Source organism: Garra rufa, chromosome 20 (genome assembly GCF_049309525.1).
Source record: "Garra rufa chromosome 20, GarRuf1.0, whole genome shotgun sequence".
Classification (NCBI taxonomy): Eukaryota; Metazoa; Chordata; class Actinopteri; order Cypriniformes; family Cyprinidae; genus Garra; species Garra rufa.
Window position 1 is genome coordinate 33,911,562 of NC_133380.1, and position 11,096 is coordinate 33,922,657.

An 11,096-nucleotide genomic window follows, 5' to 3' on the forward strand; every position below is an offset into this window, starting at 1 on the left:
CCAAGCAGAGTGGGAGAGCCTGAATGCGCTGGTGTCTTCTCTCCTTTTAGACAGTCTTCAGCCAGTTAAATATAACATGACAAGCTCCACTGCTGCATATCTAACATCATCAGCTCTCTCACGCCTGGAGACTCGAGCAGATCAGCTCAGGTCATACCTGTGGGAGGAGTCGTCCGGTATTACACCTCGTGTTTATCGACTGGCTGCCTTTCTCAATCCCAGAGGCTTTCTGGCAGCACTGATCAGAGATGCAGCCCACATCCAAGACAAGGATATCAGCCTTTGCTGTTTGAATTTGAAGGTAAATCTCCGTTTTTCCAAACACAAATTGGAAAAATGCTATATTCATGAAAGATGCCATTTATCAAGCTTGTTTCTTATTTTTTACTCAGGTGCTTCATGATACAGTATCACTATCCTCTCCCCCGATAAGTGGTGTTTGTCTGTCTGGGTTGGAGCTGCAGGGGGCGCTGTGGGATCCAGGGTCTGGAGTTCTTAGAGACAACAAGTCCACCAAACCTTCCCTTTTCCCACCCCTCTGGGTTAGTGTTGAGGAGAACAAAGGTGACAGGATCTGTTCCCCTGAAAGCTTATACTGTAATTTCTCATCTCAGCCTCTGTACTGCTGCCTCCTGCATGTAGACAGACAAACTGCAGATGGAGGTCAAGATCTCTCCGATGACAATATTATCATTCATGTTCCACTTGAAACAAGGTTAGATCCGATGCTCTGCGCTATGAGACCTGTTAGGTTAACTATACACTCTTACAATAAAACATATGCTAATATTTTAGCATTATTACAAAATATTAATCTTGCAGGTTTGTTTCTTTAAGGAAAACTTGGAAATATTGTTCAGATTATCAGTACAAGTAGACTCTATAGACCATTTTCTGTCATTTTCAGCACTTTAGTATCTTCACATGTGTGAAATTAACCAAAAATAAAGACATTTTCAAAACACCACCTAAGTATTGAACAATATATATAAAAAAAACCTCTTAGGCTCAAACCAAGGTTGCTGACTTTTGGACATACGTAGAGTTTAGTTCAAGATTTTGACACTTGTGTTCATAACAGCCTCTGGATCAGCTTCCTCCTACCTTAACACCTTACGGATCTGTGTGGGTGAAGCTCACGAAGCCTGTCAAGATCATGTCCATGTCATATTTCACCCCACAATCAAAAGAAAACAGTAGGAAGTGATATTTTACGTCGGCTGCTGTAGCTCTCAAATCTCTAACTTGTACACATTCAAACCTGGCCAGATGATTTTGGTTATTGCCGGTCTTGTGTCCAGGTGGGATTTGTGAATGTTATTTGATAATGTCAGTTCATAACAGCTGGAAATGTTTTGTGACAGTACATCCACACCACTAGGTGTCAGTATAAGTCCAAAACGACAATAGTCATATTATCTTTAAAGCTTTGCATTGGCAGGCCATATAACAACAGTTAATCTTATTCACTAACTGAAATCAGTCGCAACTTCCAGTTCACGCAGACTTAAAGCAACATTCCATTCCATCAATTTGAAAAGATTATGGGAGTGTTACATTTGAATGATTTGTTAATGTCTTCAAACAAATAGTAATATTTTTTAAAAAATGCTAGATGAGCATCCAACCTAAACATCTACGCAAAAACATTCAATGCAGATATATAAATAAAATTTTTATGTTAACATTTTGAAAACATTATTAAAGCCAGATAACTTTTACTGAACGTTCAATGTTGCCGCCATTATGGAAGCCTGTTTCTGCCATTGAAAAATTAAAAAAGGTAATTGCAACTTTTTTATCTCACAGTTCTGACTTTATAACTCACAATTGCAAGTTTACATCGCACAATTTTTTTTTTTCTCAGAATTGTGAGATATAAACTCACAAATCTTTTTTTCTGAGACATAAACTCACAATTTTGAGAAATAAAGTCGCAGTTCTGACAAGTTTATATTTTGCAATTGTTACTTTTTTTCCCCAGAGTTGTGTTTATATACTTTATAACATGCAATTGCAAGTTTAGTCAGAATTGTGAGATATAAACTCGTAATTCTGAGAACATATTCTTTTCCCCCCTCAAAATTGGACTTTATAACTCACAACTGCTACAAAGTTTTTCTCTCACAATTCTGAAAAAAACATCAGAATTGCTAGTTTTTATCTCGCAATTCTGACTTTATTTCTCGCAATTGTGAGTTTATATTATGCAATTCTGAGAAGTCAGAATTGAGTTTATATCTTGCAATTCTGGCCTTTTTTGCAGGATTGAGAAAGTCAGAATTGCGAGATAAAAACTCAAAGTTGCAAGAAAAAAGTCTGAATTGCAAAATACAAACTCGCATTTGTGAGAACAAGTCAGATTTGTGAGTTTTTATCTCGCAATTTTAACTTTATTTCTCGCAACTGTGAGTTTCTATCACACAACTCTGGAAAAAAAGTGACAATTGTGAATTTATATATTGCAATTTCTCATTTTACAACACACAATTGCGAGTTTATATCACACAAATCATGCGAAAAAAGTCACAATTGTGAGAAAAAAAGTGCAAATTGGCAGTTTGTATCACGCGATTCTGAGAAACAGAAACTTATTTTCTCAGAATTCCGGGTTTATATCTCACAGTTCTCACTTTATAACTCACAATTGCAAGTTTATATCTCATAGTTCTGCGAAAAAGTTAAAATTGTGAGAAAAAGTCAGAATTGTGGGATATAAACTCCTAATTGTGGAAAAAAATTCAGAATTTCAAGATAAAAGCTTGCATTTCTGAATATCTCTCACAGTGCAATTGCAATTTTGAGTTTATATGCCTCAATTCTGATTTTTTTACTTACAATTGCGAGCTTATATCACAATTCTGCGAAAAAATTTTTGAGAAAAATTCAGAATTGCAAGATAGAAACTGACAATTGTGAAAAAAGTCAGAATTTGTGCAATTGTGATTTTATCATGCAATTCTGATAAAAAAGTCAGAATTGTTAGTTTGTATCTCGCAATTCAGACTTTATAACTCACAATTGCAAATTAATATCTCACAATTCTGCAAAAAAAGTCAGAATTGCAAGAAAAAAAGTTAGAATTGCAAGATAACAGACTCACATTTGCTAGAAGAAAGTCATAATTTGTGCAATTGTGAGTTTATCATGCAATTCTGAGAAAAAAGTCAAAAGCCTTTTTAAATTTTTTTTTTATTCAGTTGCAGAAACAGGCTTCCATATAACTTTGAGAGAACCTTAGCCAAAGTCCTGAGAATATCACCTAGCTGAGAAACTAGGAAAGGTTGTGCCAAAGACCCATATGGAGGCGGTTTGGGTAAATAGCCAATTAGCTTTTCTGTAATTTAGAATACTCTAAATTCATTAATATTAGAACAGAAGGTAATGGGTAAGTTCAATAAAAAATGAGAATTCTGCTAGTTGTGGTAGTTGTGACAAAGCTTTCGGATTTCATCAGAAATATCTTAATTAGTGTTCTGAAGATGAACGAAGGTTTCACGGGTTTGGAACAAAATGACGGTGAGTAATTCGGGTGAAGAACAAATTTGTGTTGTTATGAATTTTTGATGTGATAAGTTCTCTTATGCATATAAATACAAAAAATCCATTCAACTATTAGTGTGAGATTATTAGAATGAAACGTTTGGCTCAAGCAGCCTTTACTTCTCATTAAGCTTATCTGTTATTGTCTCAGGCGCCTGCAGGAGTGGAACAGCTCCAGACGCTCCATGAACACTCAACTCCTCCAGGTTGCTCAGGTAGAGAGAGGCATCCTGTTGCTCACGGAATCCCAAAGCAGATGGAATGGAAGGTAGACTTTCACCTCCATCATTACACCGCTCCTCTTTTTCCCCCTCTCTTTATCACTCTCTCATTATTTCATCCAGTTCCTCTTCAGTCTGCTGTTCCTTTTCGCACTATAGAATGAGCTGTTCTGCCTCTTTTCTCTCCTTTGGGATTCTGCTGTGTTTGCAAGCCGAAGGCTCAGGAGCAGAAGACGACCGAATTCGAAATGATCAGAGTCTTACCTGTGAATGGGAGAAAATAATGAACCACTGCCCTCTTTTTTCACACTGACCTAGCACATTGTCCTTCTGTAGACACCACAGTCTCACAGGCTCTCTCTGTTTTTTTTTTTTTTTTCATGCTGAAAAATTATTATCACCCTGCCTCTATCAAATCATTTCGGTAGGAATTGGCTTCCAGAATAACAAATATTAGGCTGTCACGGGTTATTTGATTAGTGTCACTTTTTAAACTCCTCAATCTCTCTGTGAAAAAAACAAGTTTATAACTATCACCAGTGTTGGGATAATGCATTACAAGTAACGCAGGTTATGTAATAATATTACTTTTTCCAAGTAACTAGTAAAGTAATGGATTACTTTTTTTTTTAACTGACAAAAAAATATCTGAGTTACTTTTTTAAATAAGTAACGCCAGTTACTTTTTTCCCCCATTTATTGATGAAAAGCTCTCCTGTCCTAGCCTGGAAAAATCATGACCCCAATCTATTAAGATTGAATGAACAGGACCTAACTCGAGGGGCGGCATCAAGCGTGCATTTGAAACTCTCACTGCACGCAATTGGATAACGCCACGACCAATCACAACAATACATGGTGTGACGTATCCAGAGCGACGGTGAACATATAAGAGTGGTTTTCTATGTTATAACATAAACAATGTGACAAGATTAATAACTATTAATTACGACAGCCGAATCAACCTCATAAAACAATTAGGTCCGATCAAACTATTCATTCACTATCAACAAATGTTGATGGACGCTAGCATTTCATTCAGCAGCGAGACATATCGTCCTGTTCAAGTTAGGCTACTGTATTACTATTTAATAGTTCAGTTTTTCGTTACAGTAAGTTTACCAAGTGACTCTTACCATTTGTAAATGAGATGGACCTCATCCACCACAATCCCGATCAGGTTGTCCCGGTAGACCTTGTTTGATAACATTTCTCGCCACTTCTTTTTTCTGCCGAATGCTATCTGGCATCACATGCATCATTGCTCGATGCCAGAGTGTCTTGCAGAGACAATTCAAATTGTGCTCTCGCGAGACCTCTGGATTTCCAGGGTACTCCTGTTCCCATGTTGAGAGAAATCATGAGTAAGATGTTACTTTAGTTCTAGAATGAATGTGCACATGCATTAATTCATCTCACTCACTAAAATAACAGATACAGTATTCCTCAAAATGAACAAAAACAGTGAAATTCAACTCAGAATATGGCGCAAACCTGCAATAATTAAATATGTTAAATAATGCAAATATCCTTTATGTAATTAATCTCATTTTATATACCAATATCTTTGCTGCTGACTTTCGATGATCCAATTCATCCAAACTAATAAGCATAAATTACTCAAGTTTTTTATTACTAACTTTTTTCTTTTTTACTGCTAAAGAGTTGACATTTTTTCTTCTGCGGTCTACTGTACAGACGTGAATTTACTTTTCTCTAAGCCTGAGGCTTTTGCTGTGAAAAGGCTTTTACATTTGACCAAAAATATAACTTTTTATATTAATAACAAACAAGCAAGTCCTGCCCAGATTTAAAAAGTAACTGGAAAGTAACATAACGCTATACTTTCCAGAAAAAGTAACGTAATTACTTACTCAATATTGTAATGCATTACTTTTAAAAGTAACTTTCCCCAACACTGACTATCACAAAATCTAAGAGATGTCTAAAATATTTTACATTTTTTTTATACTTTTATTTTTATTTAAAGGTCACATGATCCAAATTATTAAGCTTTTTCCAGTGGTAAGTACGACAGACCCTTCTGAAAGCTTGTTTCTGCCACTGAATAAAACATAAAACAAATTTTCTTTCTCACAATTTTGGCTTTTTTTCTCAGAATTATAATATATAAACTCGTAATTGCGAGTTGTAAAGTCAGAATTCCGTAATGTAAAATCACAATTATGACTTTATTTCTCAGAATTGCAACTTTATTTTACCAAGTTTGTATTGCAATTTTGAGTTTATATTACGCAATTCTGAGAACAAAAGTCATAATTGTAAAATGTAAACTCGCAATCGCGAGAATAAATTCAAATTTATAAAAAAATTATTTCAAAAATTATAAAGTCCAGTTTTGTGGGGGGCAGAAGACTTATGTTCTCAGAGTTCAAATATCACAATTCTGACTTAATAACTTGCAATTGCAAGGTTATTTCTGAGAACAAAATGAGAATTGTGAGTTTATATCACTCAATTGCAAGTAAAAAAAGTCAGTATTGTGAGATAAAAAGTCACAATTACCGTTTTTTTTATTTAGTGGCGGAAACGGGCTTCAATAGAATTAATTTCCTGTTCTGCCTTTTGCCTATTTACTGCACTTCTTTAGCTTGATAACTTATCAACTTGTCATTGTTGACTCTTCTGTGAAAAAGCCTTCTAAATTATTAAATGTAAATGCAGTATAGTATTATATCAACCTTGTAGACCAGCTCTGCTTTCTGTTTCTGGAGAAACAGCATTTCATTCACTAGAGAAAGCAAAATAATAGATAGAAGCAATTATTTGACATTAAAATGTCTAAAGATTAATTTATTTATTACACACACACACAGATTTTTGTTTCATTGATAGGCTGAAGTCGTGTTGTGGATTATCATGATGTTTTTATCAGCTGTTTGGATTTCATTCTGAAATGAAAACCCATTCACTGCAGAGCATCCATTGGTGAGCAAGTGATGTAATGCTAAATTTCTCCAGATCTGTTTTGATGAAACATTTGATCTACATCTTGGATGGTCTGAGACTGGGTAAATTTTAATTTACTGTTTTATGAACTAGAAAACCTACAGTAACCATTGAAACTGGTTGACCAAGATAAATGTCAAACACCAGCATTCAAAACATGACATACGCTGGTGAGCAGACTGGTCTTTCAGAAGGGTAAAGGGGATTTCCCTCTTGAAATTGAGGATTATCCAGTCCAGCCCAGGTAACAGATAGTGATCTCCTAGAATCAGATCTGAGACGTCATTTAGAAAATGCATCATATAATAGCATTCGGAGCATCTCAGCAAAAATGGATACTTTGTCACTTATTTACTGCCACTTATCTGAACTTCCAGTTTTCTCAGAATCTAAACATAAAAATAATCATTATTATTGAAAGCATTAATTATTACATTTAATACCAAATACATGTGGCTTTTGTTCTGCATTTAATTTATATTTGGCTGGGGGACATTTGTTTAAATATTTATGAACCAAAGCAGTATGAACTGCCCATGCATATTGCTTTTGGTTTAATTTATTCACCTCACTTTTCTCTCTAAAGCCTCTTTGGAACTTATTTGGATACATTCTTAAAAATAGAGGTTCTTTATTGGCATTAATGGTTCCAAGAAGAACCTTGAACATCCATGGAACCTTTCAAATGCAAAAAAGGTTCTTTATAGTTGAAAAAGGTTCCTTAGATTTTTTAATTATACTTCAAAATGATTCTTTTAAAGGAGTAGTTCACTTTCAGAACAAAAAATTTACAGATAATATACTCACCCCCTTGTCATCCAAGATGATCCTCCAAGTTCATGTCTTTCTATGTTCAGTCATAAGGAAATGATGTTTTTTGAGGAAAACATTTCAGGATTTCTCTCCATATAATGGACTTCTATAGTGCCCCCGAGTTGAACTTCCAAAATGTAGCTTCAAATGGCTCTAAACGATCACAGCCGAGGAAAGAAGGGTCTTATCAAGCAAAACAATTAGTTTTTATCTTAAAAAAAAAATGGGGAACCAAAAATGGTTCTTCTATGGCATCACTGCAAAAACACCCTTTTGGAACCTTTATTTTCAAGAGTGTATATGAAAATTAATAGCATGTTATTCTTAAGAATGTATGGGCATAGAACATCAGTAAGAGAACTGATGATGAATATGTTAATGCAGTCAAATATTTATTAACAAAGACATACCCAACAGATAAAGGAAATACAATTAGTACATGTTTTAAAGTGGCAGCCTAACTCAGTAGTTTGACAGCTTTCATTATGATGTGGATGGTAAAAATCCAATATCTGTGCTGCAGGTGTGTGATGCTCTTGAAGAGGACGGCAGACAGCACTGGTTCAGTCTGACAGCCTGAGCTTTCCATCTGCCCTGAGGCACTGATTTAACTCAACCTGTGACCTCTTCTCTTGTAGGTCAACTCATCCACCACCTGAGAGGAGAGAGGGGTATTAGAGCAGATTTTCCTTGACAGGTATTTCGGTATTGCTCAGGAAGGTAACGGAACATGTCTTACTAAAACTTTCATTGGGAAATGTCAGCATTTAATGGCAAAATCTTACATCCTTCACAAAATACTTGAAAGACGGATTTAAAACAAATCTTGTGGTTTCATTTGTTATAAATGGATTCATTTCCTGTCTTTTAAAGATGTTTCATCACTCGTCCATATGGCTTTTTAATGGACTCTTAAAGGGATAGCTCACCTACAAATAAAAATTCTGTCATTAATTACTCACCCTCATGTTGTTCCAAACCTGTAAGACCTTTGTTCGTCTTCAGAACACAAATTAAGATATTTTTTGATGAAATCTGAGAGCTTTCTGACCCTGCATGGGCTTTTTCATGTTTCAAAAAAACAAAAACAAAGGTCTTACGGGATTGGAACGACATGAGGGTGAGTAATTAATGACAGAATATAATTTTTTGGGTGAACTGTCCTTTTAAAGGAGTAGTTCACTTTCAGAACAAAAATTTACAGATAATGTACTTGTCCTCCAAGATGTTCATGTCTTTTTTCTTCAGTCGTAAAGAAATTATGTTTTTTGAGGAAAACATTTCAGGATTTCTCTCCATATAATGGACTTCTATGGTGCCCCCGAGTTTGAACTTCCAAAATGCAGCTTCAAAGGGCTCTAAATGATCCCAGCCGAGGAAGAAGGGTCTTATCTAGCGAAACGATCGGTTATTTTCTAAAAACATTTACAATTTATATACTTTTTAATCTCTACACAGTACACACAGATACAAGACGAACATTTAAGGTTAAAACGTATATAAATTGTAACTTTTTTTTTTAGAAAATAACCGATCGTTTTGCTAGATAAGACCCTTCTTTCCTCGGCTGTGATCGTTTAGAGCCCTTTGAAACTGCATTTTGGAAGTGTAAACTCGGGGCACCATAGAAGTCTATTATATGGATAGAAATCCTGAAATGTTTTCCTCTAAAATCATAATTTCCTTACGACTGAAGAAAGAAAGACATACATTATCTGTAAATTTTTGTTCTGAAAGTGAACTACTCCTTTAACATTACTACTAAATCATCTTTAAAATTTTAAACATTTTAAAAAGTGATTATCCTCTTTATAAATAGGCCTTGCAAATTAATCTAGTTATATAATGTCACTCATTTTTGTTTAAAAATTGTTGTTAAAAGCTGCTACTGAAATATGGACACAATTTCACAAGTTAAGATGGACCTGCTTCTTTTGGCATCTTCAGTTGGATGTATTGAATGTTTGTAAAGGTGAACAGCTGAAATACAAGCAGACCTTGGGAAATGATCATTATGAATTCATATCACATTCAGGACAGACTATTGCACAATTTTATCTGCTGTCACCTACGTTACCTTTCACAGCTGAAATCATTCTCACAGCTGTAAGTCATTCTCATTCACTGAAATCCATCGCCCAAAATAGGGGACTATTAATGCAAATAATTAAAATCTGCTCCAGTGTAAACAATTAAGTTAGATGTATTCTTTATGTTGATGTTTGTGGTTAGTATCAGTGGGTTTAGTATTCAAAAAATCTGCTTTACTTAAAGGGATAGATAAAATTTGCTTTACTTAAAGGGATAGTTCATGCAAAAATGAAAATTCTGTCATTAATTACTCATCCTTATGTTGTTTCAAACCCATAAGACCCTCATTCATCTTCAGAACACAAATTTAGATATTTTTGATGAAATCCAAGAGCTTTCTGACCCTGCATAGACCAACGCAACTGACACGTTCATGGCCCAGAAAGGTAGTAAGGGCATTGCTAAAATCGTCCATGTGACATCAGTGGTTCAACCCTAATTTTCTAAAGCTAAGAGAATACTTTTTGTTGCACAATGAAAACAAAAAGATACGCAAAAGTTTTGTGAGAGGACGCAAATATCTTTGCAAGCAAACACAAATATTTTGGAAGCAACGCTAAAGTTTTGCAAGGGAATGTGGTACTTTTGCGAGTGAACACAAAAGTTTTGCGAGAGAACACAAATATCTTTGCAAAGGAACACAGGGTTTCTTGGGAGAATGCAAAAGTTTTGTGAGAGAATGCAAATATCTTTGCAAGCCTGAGTGAACGCAAAAGTTTAGTGAGATTAAAAATCGCATTCCGGGGTAAAATATAAGTTTTTTTTGGCACGGTTCCCCTGGTAAAATTAGCATTCCAGGGGCAAAATATTACATTAGTGAGGTCGCTTTAACCCGCAGACATGAAAAACAACCCGCAGCAACAGTGGTAAAGTAGTCCAATTGGCAACACATCTTTCCAAAAGACTTTGTCATTTTAGGAGCTTTACAGCCCCTAGTCAGAGTTTGCTTTTGTTGAATTAAAAAAAATCAAATAGAGCTGTTAAGTGATTATCTTTGTTTCAAGGAGGAACGCAAAAGTTTTAAGAGAGAATGCAAATATCTTTGTGACCAAACGCAAACGTTTTGAGAGGGAATGCAAATATCTTTGAAAGTGAACACAAAAGTTTAGCGAGGGAATGCAAGTAAGCGCAAATGTTTAATGAGAGAACACATATCTTTGTGTGCGAAAGCAAATGCAGGGTTTTTCAGGGGAACACAAATATCTTTGCAAGCAAACGCAAAAGTTTTGCATGGGAACGCAGTACTTTTTGTGAGCAAACAAAAGTTTTGCGAGAGAACGCAAATATCTTTGCCAGTGAACACGTTTTGGAAGCAAATGCTAAAGTTTTGCGAGAGAACTTAGTATGTTTGTGAGCGAACACAAACGTTTTGCAAGAGAGCACAAATATCTGTGAGTGTACAGAAAAGTTTTGTGAGGGAACAAATATCTTTGCGAGAGAGCGCAAATATCTTTGCAA